The sequence below is a fragment of the Coregonus clupeaformis genome, chromosome 18 (genome assembly GCF_020615455.1).
Source record: "Coregonus clupeaformis isolate EN_2021a chromosome 18, ASM2061545v1, whole genome shotgun sequence".
Taxonomy (NCBI): Eukaryota; Metazoa; Chordata; class Actinopteri; order Salmoniformes; family Salmonidae; genus Coregonus; species Coregonus clupeaformis.
In genome coordinates this window covers 32389904-32412526 of record NC_059209.1, presented here as the reverse complement: position 1 = coordinate 32412526, position 22623 = coordinate 32389904, and the positions used below count along the sequence as shown (strand labels likewise).

The 22623-nt window shown below is 48.1% G+C and overlaps 1 pseudogene; it reads left to right on the top strand.

Annotated features, from left to right (window-relative positions):
- LOC121583083 overlaps positions 1-22623 on the top strand; it is a 66412-nt pseudogene that overhangs the window by 3361 nt on the left and 40428 nt on the right.

The window sequence follows — 22623 nt, the reverse complement described above, 5'->3', positions numbered from 1 at the left end:
CAAATGCTATTTGGAGAACAGCAAAAACAAGCCAAATTGATTCCAGCCATTATCACTTAGTTGCTGTAGCTCAGTGGAGGCTGCTGATGGGAGGATGGCTCATAATAATGTCTGGTACGGAGTAAATGGAATTGCATCAAACACATGGAAACCATGTATTAGATACCATTCCACTGATTCCGCTCCAGTCATTACCATGAGCCCGTTCTCCCCAATTAAGGTGCCACCAACCTCCTGTGCTGTAGCTTCATTCACCTCAGTCAATAATGATCATTTAACTGACACATATAACAAATCTAATAGTATAAAATGACTAATATGTTAGCATATTTGTTTGACATTTCTCAATAGGAACCACACTTAATTTGCAATACAGAAATCATCCCGTCAGTTCCTCCTGACAACTAAGGCAAAAACTGTCGCATACAGAATATGGAGGAGAGAGAGTAAAGAGTTACATTATATATTCTGAAAATGTTTGCAATAAAAATTGCGGGCCGCAATCACACACTATTGGGCTCAATGGGCAGTCTGGCTCCATGGGGAGCGCATCGTCGCAGCTGCAGGGAACACCTAAACTTTTTCTCAAAACATTGCAGAGGTAAAGATGGCTGTAGTAGATGGCTTTGGCTAGGTAACTGCTGTTTGACTTGACATGAAACTAAACTCGAGTTTTAATCCCGGTGCTGAGCTAGTGCGTAGCGGCTAGTTCTTGTATGACGTGTTTGTAGAATGATAATGTCTATTTAATTTAACTCTTTTGCACCTATGAATGTTTCATATTGATACTGTTTAGTTGATGGTATTCGGGTCATTCCACCAATTCGGTGCATTTTGAGAAGTGTTAACATTCTGTCATAAAGAGCACGTTCAACTTCATGAAAAACGTGTTTTCCCATCTCAAGAGGTTTAATAAAAAAAAGGACTATAGTAAGTGCCTATTAAGTGCCAATTAAAGTAACAGGGTTGACCGTAACAGGGTTGACGATTTCATCTTAAATCAGCCATAAATCCCCTTGTGACTGGGGGAATGGAAGATTGTTGTGTGCAACAAATAAAATAAAATGTTATTGGTCGCATACACATGTTTAGCAGATGTTATTGTGGGTGTAGCAAAATGCTTGTGTTCCTAGCTCCAACAGTGCAGTAATATCTAACAATACACACCAATCTAAAAGTAAAAGAATGGAATTAAGAAATATAGAAATATTAGGATGAGCAATGTTGGAGTCCGGAGTATGTGTGTGTGTGTGTATATATATATATATAATATAAATATATACAGTGGGGAGAACAAGTATTTGATACACTGCCGATTTTGCAGGTTTTCCTACTTACAAAGCATGTAGAGGTCTGTAATTTTTATCATAGGTACACTTCAACTGTGAGAGATGGAATCTAAAACAAAAATCCAGAAAATCACATTGTATGATTTTTAAGTAATTAATTTGCATTTTATTGCATGACATAAGTATTTGATCACCTACCAACCAGTAAGAATTCCGGCTCTCACAGACCTGTTAGTTTTTCTTTAAGAAGCCCTCATGTTCTCCACTCATTACCTGTATTAACTGCACCTGTTTGAACTCGTTACCTGTATAAAAGACACCTGTCCACACACTCAATCAAACAGACTCCAACCTCTCCACAATGGCCAAGACCAGAGAGCTGTGTAAGGACATCAGGGATAAAATTGTAGACCTGCACAAGGCTGGGATGGGCTACAGGACAATAGGCAAGCAGCTTGGTGAGAAGGCAACAACTGTTGGTGCAATTATTAGAAAATGGAAGAAGTTCAAGATGACGGTCAATCACCCTCGCTCTGGGGCTCCATGCAAGATCTCACCTCGTGGGGCATCAATGATCATGAGGAAGGTGAGGGATCAGCCCAGAACTACACAGCAGGACCTGGTCAATGACCTGAAGAGAGCTGGGACCACAGTCTCAAAGAAAACCATTAGTAACATACTACGCCGTCATGGATTAAAATCCTGCAGCGCACGCAAGGTCCCCCTGCTCAAGCCAGCGCATGTCCAGGCCCGTCTGAAGTTTGCCAATGACCATCTGGATGATCCAGAGGAGGAATGGGAGAAGGTCATGTGGTCTGATGAGACAAAAATTGAGCTTTTTGGTCTAAACTCCACTCGCCGTGTTTGGAGGAAGAAGAAGGACGAGTACAACCCCAAGAACACCATCCCAACCGTGAAGCATGGAGGTGGAAACATCATTCTTTGGGGATGCTTTTCTGCAAAGGGGACAGGACGACTGCACTGTATTGAGGGGGGTGGGGCCATGTATCGCAAGATCTTGGCCAACAACCTCCTTCCCTCAGTAAGAGCATTGAAGATGGGTCGTGGCTGGGTCTTCCAGCATGACAACGACCCGAAACACACAGCCAGGGCAACTAAGGAGTGGCTCCGTAAGAAGCATCTCAAGGTCCTGGAGTGGCCTAGCCAGTCTCCAGACCTGAACCCAATAGAACATCTTTGGAGGGAGCTGAAAGTCCGTATTGCCCAGCGACAGCCCCCGAAACCTGAAGGATCTGGAGAAGGTCTGTATGGAGGAGTGGGCCAAAATCCCTGCTGCAGTGTGTGCAAACCTGGTCAAGACCTACAGGAAACGTATGATCTCTGTAATTGCAAACAAAGGTTTCTGTACCAAATATTAAGTTCTGCTTTTCTGATGTATCAAATACTTATGTCATGCAATAAAATGCAAATTAATTACTTACAAATCATACAATGTGATTTTCTGGATTTTTGTTTTAGATTCCGTCTCTCACAGTTGAAGTGTACCTGTGATAAAAATTACAGACCTCTACATGCTTTGTATGTAGGAAAACCTTCAAAATCGGCAGTGTATCAAATACTTGTTCTCCCCACTGTATATATATACAGTGGGGGAAAAAAGTATTTAATCTGCCACCAATTGTGCAAGTTCTCCCACTTAAAAAGATGAGAGAGGCCTGTAATTTTCATCATAGGTACACGTCAGCTATGACAGACAAATTGAGAAAAAAATATCCAGAAAATCACATTGTAGGATTTTTAATGAATTTATTTGCAAATTATGGTGGAAAATAAGTATTTGGTCACCTACAAACAAGCAAGATTTCTGGCTCTCACAGACCTGTAACTTCTTCTTTAAGAGGCTCCTCTGTCCTCCACTCGTTACCTGTATTAATGGCACCTGTTTGAACTTGTTATCAGTATAAAAGACACCTGTCCACAACCTCAAACAGTCACACTCCAAACTCCACTATGGCCAAGACCAAAGAGCTGTCAAAGGACACCAGAAACAAAATTGTAGACCTGCACCAGGCTGGGAAGACTGAATCTGCAATAGGTAAGCAGCTTGGTTTGAAGAAATCAACTGTGGGAGCAATTATTAGGAAATTGAAGACATACAAGACCACTGATAATCTCCCTCGATCTGGGGGCTCCACGCAAGATCTCACCCCGTGGGGTCAAAATGATCACAATAACGGTGAGCAAAAATCCCAGAACCACACGGGGGACCTAGTGAATGACCTGCAGAAAGCTGGGACCAAAGTAACAAAGCCTACCATCAGTAACACACTACGCCGCCAGGGACTCAAATCCTGCAGTGCCAGACGTGTCCCCCTGCTTAAGCCAGTACATGTCCAGGCCTGTCTGAAGTTTGCTAGAGTGCATTTGGATGATCCAGAAGAGGATTGGGAGAATGTCAGATGAAACCAAAATATAACTTTTTGGTAAAAACTCAACTCGTCGTGTTTGGAGGACAAAGAATGCTGAGTTGCATCCAAAGAACACCATACCTACTGTGAAGCATGGGGGTGGAAACATCATGCTTTGGGGCTGTTTTTCTGCAAAGGGACCAGGACGACTGATCCGTGTAAAAGAAAGAATGAATGGGGCCATGTATCGTGAGATTTTGAGTGAAAACATCCTTCCATCAGCAAGGGCATTGAAGATGAAAAGTGGATGGGTCTTTCAGCATGACAATGATCCCAAACACACCGCCCGGGCAACGAAGGAGTGGCTTCGTAAGAAGCATTTCAAGGTCCTGGAGTGGCCTAGCCAGTCTCCAGATCTCAACCCCATAGAAAATCTTTGGAGGGAGTTGAAAGTCCGTGTTGCCCAGCGACAGCCCCAAAACATCACTGCTCTAGAGGAGCTCTGCATGGAGGAATGGGCCAAAATACAAGCAACAGTGTGTGAAAACCTTGTGAAGACTTACAGAAAACATTTGACCTGTGTCATTGCCAACAAAGGGTATATAACAAAGTATTGAAAAACTTTTGTTATTGACCAAATACTTATTTTCCACCATAATTTGCAAATAAATTCATTAAAAATCCTACTATGTGATTTTCTGGAGAAAAAAAATCTCATTTTGTCTGTCATATTTGACGTGTACCTATGATGAAAATTACAGGCCTCTCTCATCTTTTTAAGTGGGAGAACTTGCACAATTGGTGGCTGACTAAATACTTTTTTCCCCACTGTATGTGTATATATATATAAATATGTGATGGGATGTATAGACATTATGGGCAGTATGTGGATAGAATATGTAGTATATCTGAAGAATATGTAGGATATGTAGGATAGAATAGTATATGTACAGCAATAGTTGAATAGGATGGCCTTGACTAGAATACAGTATATACATATGAAATGGGTAAAACAGTATGTAAACATTATTAAAGTGACCAGTGTTCCTTGTCTATGTACATAGATGCAGGGATGAATAACCGGGTGGTAGCCGGCTAGTGACAGCGACTAAGTTCAGGGCAGGGTACTGGGTGGAGGCCGGCTAGTGATGGCTATTTAACAGTCTGATGGCCTTGATATAGAAGCTGTTTTTAAGTCTCTCGATCCCAGCTGTGGTGCACCTGTACTGACCTCACCTTCTGGAGGCCGTGGCTCGGGTGGCTGAGGTCCTTGATCTTTTTGGCCTTCCTGTGACACCGGGTGCTGTAGATGTCCTGAAGGGCAGGCAGTGTGCTCCCGGTGATGCGTTGGGCTGACCGCACCACCCTCTGCACAGAGGAGGATCTGATGGTTCATGGTGTCGAGGAGATCTAGGAGGATGAGAACAGAGGAGAGAGAGTCAGCTTTAGCAATGCGGAGAGCCTCCTTGACACAGAGAAGAGCACCCTCTGTTGAGTGACCCCGCTTGATGCCTGACTGGTTAGGGTCTAGGAGATCATTCTGAGAGAGAGTTGATCAGAGACAGAAAGCTCAAGTGTTTTGGAAAGAAAAGAAAGGCATACAGGTCTGTAGTTTTTGACATCAGAAGAGTCGAGTGTTGGTTTGTTGAGGAGGGGAGTGTCTCGGGGCATTTTGAAGTAGAGGGGACACAGCCAGTGGTCAGGGATGAGTTGATGAGGGAAGTGAGGAATGGGAGAAGGTCTCCAGAGATGGTCTGGAGAAGGGAGGGGATGGGGTCGAGCGGGCAGGTTGTCAGGCTGCCAGACCTCACTAGTTGCAGGATTTCATCTGGAGAGAGGGGAGAAAGAGGTCAAGGCGTAAGGTTGTTCTGTGTGAGTGGGACAAGTGGACTCAATAGGCTGAGTGAATGAGGAGCGGATGTCGTCAACCTTCTTTTCAAAGTGGTTGACAAAGTCATCCGCAGAGAGGGAGGACTGGCTATAGGGTGAACGCACCAATTGGTGAGTCGCTCTGGATAAGAGCGTCTGCTAAATGACGTAAATGTGCCCTTGAGCAAGGCACTTAACCCTAATTGCTCCTGTAAGTCGCTCTGGATAAGAGCGTCTGCTAAATGACTAAAATGTAAATGTAAATGTAAGGAGAAAAAGAGTTTCCTAGGGTAAGAGGCAGAAGATTGAACTTTAGAGTGATAGAAAGTGGCTTTAGCATTGGATTCAGAGGAAGAGAACAAGCGAATGTAACTGAAATAAATGACTATCACCCCGTAGCACTCACTTCTGTCATCATGCTAGTTAAGGACCATATCACCTCCACCTTACCCGACACCCTAGACCCACTACAATTCGTATATCGCCCCAACAGATCCACGGACGACACAATCGCCATTGCACTGGACACTGCCCTATCCCACCTGGACAAGAGAAATACCTATGTAAGAATGCTGTTCATCGACTACAGCACAACCTTCAACACCATAGTTCCCTCCAAGCTCATCCCTAAGATCAGGGCCTTGGGTCTGAAACCCTCCCTGTGCAACTGGGTCCTGGACTTCCTGACGGGCTGACCCCAAGTGGTGAAGGTAGGCAACAACACCTCCACTACGCTGATCCACAACACGGGGGCCCCACATGGGTGCGTGCTCAGCCCCCTCCTGTACTCCCTGTTCACCCATGAGTGTGTGGCCACGCACTTCTCCAACTCAATCATCAATTGGCTGACGACACAACAGTAGTAGGCCTCTTTACCAACAACGATGAGACAGCTTAACGGGAAAGGGGGTGAGTGGTGCCTGGAAAATAACCTCTTCTTCAACGGCTACAAAACTAAGGAGCTGATCGTGGACTACAGGAGACAGCAGAGAGAGCACGTTCCCATCCACATCGATGGGGCCACAGTGGAGAGGATCAAAAGCTCCTCGGCATGCACATCACTGACAACCTGAAATGGTTATTGAGACAGCGTGGTGAAGAAGGCATAACAGCACTTCTTCAACCAAAGGAGGCTGAAGAAATTCTGCTTGGCCTCTGAGAGCATTCTGTCGGGCTGTATCACCGCCTGGTACGGGAATTGGACCATCTGCAACAGCAGGGCTCTCCAAAGGGTGGTGCGGTCAGCCCACCCCGGTGTCACAGGAGGGTTAAGAAGATCATCAAGGACCTCAGCCACCCGAGCCACGACCTGTTTTACCACGCTACCATCTAGAAGGCTGAGACAGTACAGGTACATCAAAGCTGGGACCGAGAGACTGAGAAACAGTGACTAAGGTTCAGGGCATGGTACTGGGCGGAGGCCGGCTAGTGGTGACAGTTTAACAGTCTAATGGCCTTAAGATAGAAGATGTTCTACCTGGCTACCACCTGGTACTCTACTCTGCACCTTAGAGACTGCTGCCCTATGTACATAGTCATTGAACACTGGTTACTTTAATAATGTTTACATACTGTTTCACCCACTTTATATGTACACTATATATACAAACGTATGTGGACACCCCTTCAAATTAGTGGATTCGGCTATTTCAGCCACACCTGTTGCTGACAGGTGTATAACATCGAGCACACAGCCATGCAATCTCCATAGACAAACATTGGCAGTAGAATGGCCTTACTGAAGAGCTCAGTGACTTTCAACATGGCACCATCATAGGATGCCACCTTTCCTACAAGTTAGTTTGTCAAATTTCTGCCCTGCTAAAGCTGCCCTGGTCAACTGTAAGTGCTGTTAGGAGCAACAACGGCTCAGCCATGAAGTGGTAGGCTACACAAGCTCACAGAACGGGACCGCCAAGTGCTGAAAAATCGTCTGTCCTCAGTTGTAACACTCACTACCGAGTTCCAAACTGCCTCTGGAAGCAAAGTCAGCACAAGAACTGTTCGTCGGGAGCTTCATGAAATGGGATTCCATGGCTGAGCAGCCACACACAAGCCTACGATCACCATGTGCAATGCCACGCTTCGGCTGGAGTGGTGTAAAGCTCGCCGCCATTGGACTCTGGTGCAGTGGAAACGCGTTCTCTGGAGTGATGAATCACGCTTTACCATCTGGAAGTCCGACGGACGAATCTGGGCTTGGCGGATGCCAGGAGAACGCTACCTGCCCCAATGCATAGTGCCTTTAGTTCCAGTGGCAACAGTTTGGGGATGGCCCTTTCCTGTTTCAGCATGATAATGACCCCGTGCACAAAGCAAGGTCCATACAGAAATGGTTTGTCGAGATCAGTGTGGAAGAACTTGACTGGCCTGCACACAGCCCTGACCTCAACACCATCGAACCGTTGAGATGAATTGGAACGCCGAATGCAAGCCTTTTGGCCACTAGAGGCCTTTATCATTCTCTATGGTCTGGACTTCAAAGGAATCCTGCTGTTTATGTTTCTGTTTCTCCTCATAGCTGACATCATCAGAAACCCTCCCAACTATATCTCCGGGAACGCTGGCCCTCCCCTTCATAGGAAACATCTTCAGCATCGACTCCCAGCAGCCACACATTAACTTGACCAATACGACTTATAACTTATAAATGCCTTAAAGCTCAGGACAACTTAGGATCTTTGTTCAAGAACAACTGACATGAGATGGCTCTGGTCCAAATAGAACAGCCACCAGCAGTTACATGCTTATTCAAAGCAGCATTCAGCTTAATTAGTGGTATTTGGTTGACATATTGGGTACTTTTGTAACGGTCTGATGTGGAAGCATCAGAGGCGGTTTACCCTGACCACCCTACGGAAGAGCTCTCTGGAGAGATATTTTTCCCACGAGAACCACTACCTCCAAGAGGAGAAGGAGAAGGAGAGAGGTAGAAGATGGAGGGAGGGATGAGGAGAGTGATAGAGGTCTTTGTCAACCTGTTATTTTAAGCTTTAATAAGAAATAACAGTTGGAAATAGCAGTGAGCGTAAGTTGACTTTTCATTCCAATCTCCACCTCTTTCTTTCCAGGTGAGCCTTTTGACCCTGTGTCTGTCCTGAACAACGCTCTGTTTAATATAATCTGCTAGCTGATGTTTGGGAGCCGCTTTGACTATAGCGACCACAGCTTCCAGACCGTGTTGAGCTACCTGTCTGAGGCCATGCTGATAGAGGGATCCCTATGGAACCAGGTAAGGCACCAACAGTAGAACACCAGTAGTAGAACACCAGTAGTAGGACACCAACAGTAGGACACCAACAGTAGGACACCAACAGTAGAACACCAACAGTAGGACACCAGCAGTAGGACACCAGCAGTAGAACACCAGTAGTAGGACACCAGTAGTAGGACACCAGTAGTAGGACACCAGTAGTAGGACACCAGTAGTAGGACACCGACAGTAGGACACCAGTAGTAGGACACCAACAGTAGGACACCAACAGTAGGACACCAACAGTAGGACACCAACAGTAGGACACCAACAGTAGGACACCAGTAGTAGAACACCAGTAGTAGGACACCAGTATTAGGACACCGACAGTAGGACACCAACAGTAGAACACCAGTAGTAGGACACCAACAGTAGAACACCAGTAGTAGGACACCAACAGTAGAACACCAGTAGTAGGACACCAGTATTAGGACACCGACAGTAGGACACCCAACAGTAGAACACCAGTAGTAGGACACCAACAGTAGGACACCAACAGTAGGACACCAGTAGTAGGACACCAGTAGTAGGACACCAGTAGTAGAACACCAGTAGTAGGACACCAGTATTAGGACACCGACAGTAGGACACCAACAGTAGAACACCAGTAGTAGGACACCAACAGTAGAACACCAGTAGTAGGACACCAACAGTAGAACACCAGTAGTAGGACACCAACAGTAGGACACCAACAGTAGAACACCAGTAGTAGGACACCAGTATTAGGACACCGACAGTAGGACACCAACAGTAGAACACCAACAGTAGAACACCAGTTATAGGACACCAACAGTAGAACACCAGTAGTAGGACACCAACAGTAGAACACCAGTAGTAGGACACCAGCAGTAGGACACCAACAGTAGAACACCAGTAGTAGGACACCAACAGTTGGACACCAGTAGTAGGACACCAGTATTAGGACACCGACAGTAGGACACCAACAGTAGAACACTAGTTATAGGACACCAACAGTAGAACACCAGTAGTAGGACACCAACAGTAGAACACCAGTAGTAGGACACCAACAGTAGAACACCAACAGTAGGACACCAACAGTAGGACACCAGTAGTAGGACACCAGTAGTAGGACACCAGTAGTAGGACACCAGCAGTAGGACACCAACAGTAGAACACCAGTAGTAGGACACCAACAGTTGGACACCAGTAGTAGGACACCAACAGTAGGACACCAACAGTAGGACACCAACAGTAGGACACCAACAGTAGGACACCAACAGTAGGACACCAGTAGTAGGACACCAGTAGTAGGACACCAGTAGTAGGACACCAGTAGTAGGACACCAACAGTAGGACACCAACAGTAGGACACCAACAGTAGGACACACGTAGAACACCAGCAGTAGGACACCAACAGTAGAACACCAGTAGTAGGACACCAACAGTAGGACACCAGTAGTAGGACACCAGTAGTAGGACACCAGTAGTAGGACACCAGCAGTAGGACACCAACAGTAGAACACCAGTAGTAGGACACCAACAGTAGGACACCAGTAGTAGGACACCAACAGTAGGACACCAGTAGTAGGACACCAACAGTAGGACACCAACAGTAGGACACCAGTAGTAGGACACCAACAGTAGGACACCAGTAGTAGGACACCAGTAGTAGGACACCAACAGTAGGACACCAGCAGTAGGACACCAACAGTAGGACACCAACAGTAGGACACCAGCAGTAGAACACCAACAGTAGGACACCAGTAGTAGGACACCAGTAGTAGGACACCAACAGTAGGACACCAACAGTAGGACACCAGTAGTAGGACACCAGTAGTAGGACACCAACAGTAGGACACCAGTAGTAGGACACCAACAGTAGGACACCAGTAGTAGGACACCAACAGTAGGACACCAGTAGTAGGACACCAGTAGTAGGACACCAACAGTAGGACACCAACAGTAGGACACCAGTAGTAGGACACCAGTAGTAGGACACCAACAGTAGGACACCAACAGTAGGACACCAACAGTAGGACACCCACAGTAGGACACCCACAGTAGGACACCAGTAGTAGGACACCAACAGTAGAACACCAGTAGTAGGACACCAACAGTAGGACACCAACAGTAGGACACCAGTAGTAGGACACCAACAGTAGGACACCAACAGTAGGACACCAACAGTAGGACACCAACAGTAGGACACCAGTAGTAGGACACCCACAGTAGGAAACCAGTAGTAGAACACCAGCAGTAGGACACCAACAGTAGAACACCAGTAGTAGGACACCAACAGTAGGACACCAACAGTAGGACACCAACAGTAGGACACCAGTAGTAGGACACCAGCAGTAGGACACCAACAGTAGAACACCAGTAGTAGGACACCAACAGTTGGACACCAGTAGTAGGACACCAGTATTAGGACACCGACAGTAGGACACCAACAGTAGAACACTAGTTATAGGACACCAACAGTAGAACACCAGTAGTAGGACACCAACAGTAGAACACCAGTAGTAGGACACCAACAGTAGAACACCAACAGTAGGACACCAACAGTAGGACACCAGTAGTAGGACACCAGTAGTAGGACACCAACAGTAGGACACCAACAGTAGGACACCAACAGTAGGACACCAACAGTAGGACACCAGCAGTAGGACACCAACAGTAGAACACCAGTAGTAGGACACCAACAGTTGGACACCAGTAGTAGGACACCAGTAGTAGGACACCAACAGTAGGACACCAACAGTAGGACACCAACAGTAGGACACCAGTAGTAGGACACCAGTAGTAGGACACCAGTAGTAGGACACCAGTAGTAGGACACCAGTAGTAGGACACCAACAGTAGGACACCAACAGTAGGACACCAGTAGTAGGACACCAACAGTAGGACACCAGTAGTAGGACACCAGCAGTAGGACACCAGTAGTAGGACACCAGTAGTAGGACACCAGCAGTAGGACACCAACAGTAGAACACCAGTAGTAGGACACCAACAGTTGGACACCAGTAGTAGGACACCAACAGTAGGACACCAGTAGTAGGACACCAACAGTAGGACACCAACAGTAGGACACCAACAGTAGGACACCAGTAGTAGGACACCCACAGTAGGTCACCAGTAGTAGGACACCAGCAGTAGGACACCAACAGTAGGACACCAGCAGTAGGACACCAACAGTAGGACACCAACAGTAGGACACCAGCAGTATAACACCAACAGTAGGACACCAGTAGTAGGACACCAACAGTAGGACACCAACAGTAGGACACCAACAGTAGGACACCAGTAGTAGGACACCAGTAGTAGGACACCAACAGTAGGACACCAGTAGTAGGACACCAACAGTAGGGCACCAGTAGTAGGACACCAACAGTAGGACACCAGTAGTAAGACACCAGTAGTAGGACACCAACAGTAGGACACCAACAGTAGAACACCAGTAGTAGGACACCAGTAGTAGAACACCAACAGTAGGACACCAACAGTAGGACACCAACAGTAGGACACCCACAGTAGCACACCCACAGTAGGACACCAGTAGTAGGTCACCAGCAGTAGAACACCAGTAGTAGGACACCAACAGTAGGACACCAACAGTAGGACACCAGTAGTAGGACACCAACAGTAGGACACCAACAGTAGGACACCAACAGTAGGACACCAGTAGTAGGACACCCACAGTAGGAAACCAGTAGTAGAACACCAGCAGTAGGACACCAACAGTAGGACACCAGTAGTAGGACACCAACAGTAGGACACCAACAGTAGGACACCAACAGTAGGACACCAGTAGTAGGACACCAACAGTAGGACACCAGCAGTAGGACACCAGTAGTAGGACACCAACAGTAGGACACCAGTAGTAGGACACCAGTAGTAGGACACCAACAGTAGGACACCAACAGTAGGACACCAACAGTAGAACACCAGTAGTAGGACACCAACAGTAGGACACCAGTAGTAGGACACCAACAGTAGGACACCAACAGTAGGACACCAACAGTAGGACACCAGTAGTAGGACACCAGTAGTAGGACACCAACAGTAGGACACCAACAGTAGGACACCAACAGTAGGACACCAGCAGTAGGACACCAGTAGTAGGACACCAGTAGTAGGACACCAGTAGTAGGACACCAGCAGTAGGACACCAACAGTAGGACACCAGTAGTAGGACACCAACAGTAGGACACCAGTAGTAGGACACCAACAGTAGGACACCAACAGTAGGACACCAACAGTAGGACACCAACAGTAGGACACCAACAGTAGGACACCAGTAGTAGGACACCAGTAGTAGGACACCAACAGTAGGACACCAGCAGTAGGACACCAGTAGTAGGACACCAGCAGTAGGACACCAACAGTAGGACACCAACAGTAGGACACCAACAGTAGGACACCAACAGTAGGACACCAACAGTAGGACACCAACAGTAGGAAACCAACAGTAGGACACCAGTAGTAGGACACCAGTAGTAGGACACCAACAGTAGGACACCAGTAGTAGGTCACCAGTAGTAGGACACCAGTAGTAGGACACCAACAGTAGGACACCAACAGTAGGACACACACAGTAGGACACACGTAGTAGAACACCAGCAGTAGGACACCAACAGTAGGACACCAGTAGTAGGACACCAGTAGTAGGACACCAGTAGTAGGACACCAGTAGTAGGACACCAGCAGTAGGACACCAACAGTAGAACACCAGTAGTAGGAAACCAACAGTAGGACACCAGTAGTAGGACACCAACAGTAGGACACCAGTAGTAGGACACCAACAGTAGGACACCAACAGTAGGACACCAACAGTAGGACACCAGCAGTAGGACACCAGTAGTAGGACACCAGTAGTAGGACACCAGTAGTAGGACACCAACAGTAGGACACCAGCAGTAGGACACCAACAGTAGAACACCAGTAGTAGGACACCAACAGTAGGACACCAACAGTAGGACACCAGCAGTATAACACCAACAGTAGGACACCAACAGTAGGACACACAGTAGGACACCAACAGTAGGACACCAGTAGTAGGACACCAGCAGTAGGACACCAACAGTAGGACACCAGTAGTAGGACACCAACAGTAGGACACCAGTAGTAGGACACCAACAGTAGGGCACCAGTAGTAGGACACCAACAGTAGGACACCAGTAGTAAGACACCAGTAGTAGGACACCAACAGTAGGACACCAACAGTAGAACACCAGTAGTAGGACACCAGTAGTAGGACACCAGTAGTAGAACACCAACAGTAGGACACCAACAGTAGGACACCCACAGTAGCACACCCACAGTAGGACACCAGTAGTAGGTCACCAGCAGTAGGACACCAACAGTAGAACACCAGTAGTAGGACACCAACAGTAGGACACCAACAGTAGGACACCAGTAGTAGAACACCAGTAGTAGGACACCAACAGTAGGACACCAACAGTAGGACACCAACAGTAGGACACCAGTAGTAGGACACCAGTAGTAGGACACCCACAGTAGGACACCAGTAGTAGAACACCAGCAGTAGGACACCAACAGTAGGACACCAGCAGTAGGACACCAACAGTAGGACACCAACAGTAGGACACCAGTAGTAGGACACCAACAGTAGGACACCAACAGTAGGACACCAGCAGTAGGACACCAGTAGTAGGACACCAACAGTAGGACACCAGCAGTAGGACACCAACAGTAGGACACCAGTACTAGGACACCAACAGTAGGAAACCAACAGTAGGACACCAGTAGTAGAACACCAACAGTAGGACACCAACAGTAGGACACCAGTAGTAGGACACCAGTAGTAGGACACCAACAGTAGGACACCAACAGTAGGACACCAACAGTAGGACACCAACAGTAGGACACCAGTAGTAGGACACCAACAGTAGGACACCAGTAGTAGGACACCAACAGTAGGACACCAGTACTAGGACACCAACAGTAGGACACCAGTAGTAGAACACCAACAGTAGGACACCAACAGTAGGACACCAGCAGTAGGACACCAACAGTAGGACACCAGTAGTAGGACAACAACAGTAGGACACCAACAGTAGGACACCAACAGTAGGACACCAGTAGTAGGACACCAACAGTAGGACACCAACAGTAGGACACCAGTAGTAGGACACCAACAGTAGGACACCAGTAGTAGGACACCAACAGTAGGACACCAGTAGTAGGACACCAACAGTAGGACACCAGTACTAGGACACCAACAGTAGGACACCAACAGTAGGACACCAGTAGTAGAACACCAACAGTAGGACACCAACAGTAGGACACCAACAGTAGGACACCAACAGTAGGACACCCACAGTAGGACACCCACAGTAGGACACCAGTAGTAGGTCACCAGCAGTAGGACACCAACAGTAGGACACCAACAGTAGGACACCAGTAGTAGGACACCAACAGTAGGACACCAACAGTAGGACACCAGTAGTAGGACACCAACAGTAGGACACCAACAGTAGGACACCAGTAGTAGGACACCCACAGTAGGAAACCAGTAGTAGAACACCAGCAGTAGGACACCAACAGTAGCACACCAGTAGTAGGACACCAACAGTATGACACCAACAGTAGGACACCAACAGTAGGACACCCACAGTAGGACACCCACAGTAGGACACCAGTAGTAGGTCACCAGCAGTAGGACACCAACAGTAGAACACCAGTAGTAGGACACCAACAGTAGGACACCAACAGTAGGACACCAGTAGTAGAACACCAGCAGTAGGACACCAACAGTAGGACACCAACAGTAGGACACCAACAGTAGGACACCAGTAGTAGGACACCAGTAGTAGGACACCCACAGTAGGAAACCAGTAGTAGAACACCAGCAGTAGGACACCAGTAGTAGGACACCAACAGTATGACACCAGCAGTAGAACACCAACAGTAGGACACCAACAGTAGAACACCAGTAGTAGGACACCAACAGTAGGACACCAACAGTAGGACACCAACAGTAGGACACCAGTAGTAGGACACCAACAGTAGGACACCAGTAGTAGGACACCAACAGTAGGACACCAGTACTAGGACACCAACAGTAGGAAACCAACAGTAGGACACCAGTAGTAGAACACCAACAGTAGAACACCAACAGTAGGACACCAGTAGTAGGACACCAGTAGTAGGACACCAACAGTAGGACACCAACAGTAGGACACCAACAGTAGGACACCAACAGTAGGACACCAGTAGTAGGACACCAGTAGTAGGACACCAACAGTAGGACACCAACAGTAGGGACACCAGTAGTAGGACACCAGTAGTAGGACACCAGTAGTAGGACACCAACAGTAGGACACCAACAGTAGGACACCAACAGTAGGACACCAGTAGTAGGACACCAGCAGTAGGACACCAGTAGTAGGACACCAACAGTAGGACACCAGTAGTAGGACACCAACAGTAGGACACCAACAGTAGGACACCAGTAGTAGGACACCAACAGTAGGACACCAGTAGTAGGACACCAACAGTAGGACACCAGTAGTAGGACACCAACAGTAGGACACCAGTAGTAGGACACCAACAGTAGGACACCAACAGTAGGACACCAGTAGTAGGACACCAACAGTAGGACACCAACAGTAGGACACCAGTAGTAGGACACCCACAGTAGGACACCCACAGTAGGACACCAGTAGTAGGACACCAGCAGTAGGACACCAACAGTAGAACACCAGTAGTAGGACACCAACAGTAGGACACCAACAGTAGGACACCAGTAGTAGGACACCAGCAGTAGGACACCAACAGTAGGACACCAGTAGTAGAACACCAGCAGTAGGACACCAACAGTAGGACACCAGTAGTAGGACACCAACAGTAGGACACCAACAGTAGGACACCAACAGTAGGACACCAACAGTAGGACACCCACAGTAGGACACCCACAGTAGGACACCAGTAGTAGGTCACCAGCAGTAGGACACCAACAGTAGAACACCAGTAGTAGGACACCAACAGTAGGACACCAGTAGTAGAACACCAGCAGTAGGACACCAACAGTAGGACACCAACAGTAGGACACCAACAGTAGGACACCAGTAGTAGGACACCCACAGTAGGACACCAGTAGTAGAACACCAGCAGTAGGACACCAACAGTAGCACACCAGTAGTAGGACACCAACAGTATGACACCAACAGTAGGACACCAACAGTAGGACACCAACAGTAGGACACCAACAGTAGGACACCAGTAGTAGGACACCAGCAGTAGGACACCAACAGTAGGACACCAGTAGTAGGACACCAACAGTAGGACACCAACAGTAGGACACCAGTAGTAGGACACCAACAGTAGGACACCAACAAAGTAGTAGGACACCAACAGTAGGACACCAACAGTAGGACACCAGTAGTAGGACACCAACAGTAGGACACCAACAGTAGGACACCAGTAGTAGGACACCAGCAGTAGGACACCAACAGTAGGACACCAGTAGTAGGACACCAACAGTAGGACACCAACAGTAGGACACCAGTAGTAGGACACCAGCAGTAGGACACCAACAGTAGGACACCAGTAGTAGGACACCAGCAGTAGGACACCAACAGTAGGACACCAGTAGTAGGACACCAACAGTAGGACACCAACAGTAGGACACCAGCAGTAGGACACCAACAGTAGGACACCAACAGTAGGACACCAACAGTAGGACACCAGTAGTAGGACACCAACAGTAGGACACCAACAGTAGGACACCAGTAGTAGGACACCAACAGTAGGACACCAGTAGTAGGACACCAGCAGTAGGACACCAACAGTAGGACACCAACAGTAGGACACCAACAGTAGGACACCAGTAGTAGGACACCCAACAGTAGGACACCAGTAGTAGAACACCAGCAGTAGGACACCAACAGTAGGACACCAGTAGTAGGACACCAACAGTAGGACACCAACAGTAGGACACCAACAGTAGGACACCAACAGTAGGACACCAACAGTAGGACACCAGTAGTAGGACACCAGCAGTAGGACACCAACAGTAGAACACCAGTAGTAGGACACCAACAGTAGGACACCAACAGTAGGACACCAGTAGTAGAACACCAGCAGTAGGACACCAACAGTAGGACACCAACAGTAGGACACCAACAGTAGGACACCAACAGTAGGACACCAACAGTAGGACACCAGTAGTAGGACACCAACAGTAGGACACCAGTAGTAGAACACCAGCAGTAGGACACCAACAGTAGCACACCAGTAGTAGGACACCAACAGTATGACACCAGCAGTAGAACACCAACAGTAGGACACCAACAGTAGGACACCAGTAGTAGGACACCAACAGTAGGACACCAACAGTAGGACACCAGTAGTAGGACACCAACAGTAGGACACCAGTAGTAGGACACCAACAGTAGGACACCAGTAGTAGGACACCAACAGTAGGACACCAACAGTAGGACACCAGTAGTAGAACACCAACAGTAGGACACCAACAGTAGGACACCAACAGTAGGACACCAACAGTAGGACACCAGTAGTAGGACACCAGTAGTAGGACACCAACAGTAGGACACTAACAGTAGGACACCAACAGTAGGACACCAACAGTAGGACACCAGTAGTAGGACACCAGCAGTAGGACACCAACAGTAGGACACCAACAGTAGGACACCAGCAGTAGGACACCAGTAGTAGGACACCAGCAGTAGGACACCAGTAGTAGGACACCAACAGTAGGACACCAGTAGTAGGACACCAACAGTAGGACACCAGTAGTAGGACACCAACAGTAGGACACCAGTACTAGGACACCAACAGTAGGAAACCAACAGTAGGACACCAGTAGTAGAACACCAACAGTAGGACACCAACAGTAGGACACCAGTAGTAGGACACCAGTAGTAGGACACCAACAGTAGGACACCAACAGTAGGACACCAGTAGTAGGACACCAGCAGTAGGACACCAACAGTAGGACACCCACAGTAGGACACCCACAGTAGGACACCAGTAGTAGGTCACCAGCAGTAGGACACCAACAGTAGAACACCAGTAGTAGGACACCAACAGTAGGACACCAACAGTAGGACACCAGTAGTAGAACACCAGCAGTAGGACACCAACAGTAGGACACCAACAGTAGGACACCAACAGTAGGACACCAGTAGTAGGACACCCACAGTAGGAAACCAGTAGTAGAACACCAGCAGTAGGACACCAACAGTAGCACACCAGTAGTAGGACACCAACAGTATGACACCAACAGTAGGACACCAACAGTAGGACACCCACAGTAGGACACCCACAGTAGGACACCAGTAGTAGGTCACCAGCAGTAGGACACCAACAGTAGAACACCAGTAGTAGGACACCAACAGTAGGACACCAGTAGTAGAACACCAGCAGTAGGACACCAATAGTAGGACACCAACAGTAGGACACCAACAGTAGGACACCAACAGTAGGACACCAGTAGTAGGACACCAGTAGTAGGACACCCACAGTAGGAAACCAGTAGTAGAACACCAGCAGTAGGACACCAACAGTAGCACACCAGTAGTAGGACACCAACAGTATGACACCAGCAGTAGAACACCAACAGTAGGACACCAACAGTAGAACACCAGTAGTAGGACACCAACAGTAGGACACCAACAGTAGGACACCAACAGTAGGACACCAGTAGTAGGACACCAACAGTAGGACACCAGTAGTAGGACACCAACAGTAGGACACCAGTACTAGGACACCAACAGTAGGAAACCAACAGTAGGACACCAGTAGTAGAACACCAACAGTAGGACACCAACAGTAGGACACCAACAGTAGGACACCAACAGTAGGACACCAGTAGTAGGACACCAACAGTAGGACACCAACAGTAGGACACCAACAGTAGGACACCAGTAGTAGGACACCAGTAGTAGGACACCAGTAGTAGGACACCAGTAGTAGGACACCAACAGTAGGACACCAGTAGTAGGACACCAGTAGTAGGACACCAGTAGTAGGACACCAACAGTAGGACACCAACAGTAGGACACCAACAGTAGGACACCAGTAGTAGGACACCAGTAGTAGGACACCAACAGTAGGACACCAGTAGTAGGACACCAACAGTAGGACACCAACAGTAGGACACCAGCAGTAGGACACCAACAGTAGGACACCAGTAGTAGGACACCAACAGTAGGACACCAGTAGTAGGACACCAACAGTAGGACACCAGTAGTAGGACACCAACAGTAGGACACCAACAGTAGGACACCAACAGTAGGACACCAACAGTAGGACACCAACAGTAGGACACCAGTAGTAGGACACCAACAGTAGGACACCAGTAGTAGGACACCAACAGTAGGACACCAGTAGTAGGACACCAACAGTAGGACACCAACAGTAGGACACCAGTAGTAGGACACCAACAGTAGGACACCAACAGTAGGACACCAGTAGTAGGACACCAGCAGTAGGACACCAACAGTAGGACACCAACAGTAGGACACCAACAGTAGGACACCAACAGTAGGACACCAGTAGTAGGACACCAACAGTAGGACACCAACAGTAGGACACCAGCAGTAGGACACCAGTAGTAGGACACCAACAGTAGGACACCAGCAGTAGGACACCAACAGTAGGACACCAACAGTAGGACACCAACAGTAGGACACCAACAGTAGGACACCAGTAGTAGGACACCAACAGTAGGACACCAACAGTAGGACACCAGTAGTAGGACACCAGCAGTAGGACACCAACAGTAGAACACCAGTAGTAGGACACCAACAGTAGGACACCAACAGTAGGACACCAGTAGTAGAACACCAGTAGTAGGACACCAGTAGTAGGACACCAGTAGTAGGACACCAGTAGTAGGACACCAGCAGTAGGACACCAACAGTAGAACACCAGTAGTAGGACACCAACAGTAGGACACCAGTAGTAGGACACCAACAGTAGGACACCAGTAGTAGGACACCAACAGTAGGACACCAACAGTAGGACACCAACAGTAGGACACCAGTAGTAGGACACCAACAGTAGGACACCAGTAGTAGGACACCAGTAGTAGGACACCAACAGTAGGACACCAGCAGTAGGACACCAACAGTAGACACAGTAGGACACCAACAGTAGGACACCAACAGTAGGACACCAGCAGTAGGACACCAACAGTAGGACACCAGTAGTAGGACACCAGTAGTAGGACACCAACAGTAGGACACCAACAGTAGGACACCAGTAGTAGGACACCAGCAGTAGGACACCAACAGTAGGACACCAGCAGTAGGACACCAACAGTAGGACACCAGTAGTAGGACACCAACAGTAGGACACCAGTAGTAGGACACCAGTAGTAGGACACCAACAGTAGGACACCAACAGTAGGACACCAGTAGTAGGACACCAGTAGTAGGACACCAACAGTAGGACACCAACAGTAGGACACCAACAGTAGGACACCAACAGTAGGACACAAGTAGTAGGACACCTAGTAGGACACCAACAGTAGGACACCAGTAGTAGGACACCAGCAGTAGGACACCAACAGTAGGACACCAGTAGTAGGACACCAACAGTAGGACACCAACAGTAGGACACCAACAGTAGGACACCAACAGTAGGACACCAGTAGTAGGACACCAACAGTAGGACACCAGTAGTAGAACACCAGCAGTAGGACACCAACAGTAGGACACCAGTAGTAGGACACCAACAGTAGGACACCAACAGTAGGACACCAACAGTAGGACACCAGTAGTAGGACACCAACAGTAGGACACCAACAGTAGGACACCAGTAGTAGGACACCAACAGTAGGACACCAGTAGTAGGACACCAGCAGTAGGACACCAGCAGTAGGACACCAACAGTAGGACACCAACAGTAGGACACCAGTAGTAGGACACCAGTAGTAGGACACCAGCAGTAGGACACCAACAGTAGGACACCAACAGTAGGACACCAACAGTAGGACACCCACAGTAGGACACCAGTAGTAGGTCACCAGCAGTAGGACACCAACAGTAGAACACCAGTAGTAGGACACCAACAGTAGGACACCAACAGTAGGACACCAGTAGTAGAACACCAGTAGTAGGACACCAACAGTAGGACACCAACAGTAGAACACCAGTAGTAGGAAACCAACAGTTGGACACCAGTAGTAGGACACCAACAGTAGGACACCAGTAGTAGGACACCAACAGTAGGACACCAACAGTAGGACACCCACAGTAGCACACCCACAGTAGGACACCAGTAGTAGGTCACCAGCAGTAGGACACCAACAGTAGAACACCAGTAGTAGGACACCAACAGTAGGACACCAACAGTAGGACACCAGTAGTAGAACACCAGTAGTAGGACACCAACAGTAGGACACCAACAGTAGAACACCAGTAGTAGGAAACCAACAGTAGGACACCAGCAGTAGGACACCAACAGTAGGACACCAGTAGTAGGACACCAACAGTAGGACACCAACAGTAGGAAACCAACAGTAGGACACCAGTAGTAGGACACCAACAGTAGGTCACCAGTAGTAGGACACCAGTAGTAGGACACCAGTAGTAGGACACCAACAGTAGGACACCAGCAGTAGGACACCAACAGTAGAACACCAGTAGTAGGACACCAACAGTAGGACACCAACAGTAGGACACCAGCAGTATAACACCAACAGTAGGACACCAGTAGTAGGACACCAACAGTAGGACAACAGTATGACACCAACAGTAGGACACCAGTAGTAGGACACCAGTAGTAGGACACCAACAGTAGGACACCAGTAGTAGGACACCAACAGTAGGGCACCAGTAGTAGGACACCAACAGTAGGACACCAGTAGTAAGACACCAGTAGTAGGACACCA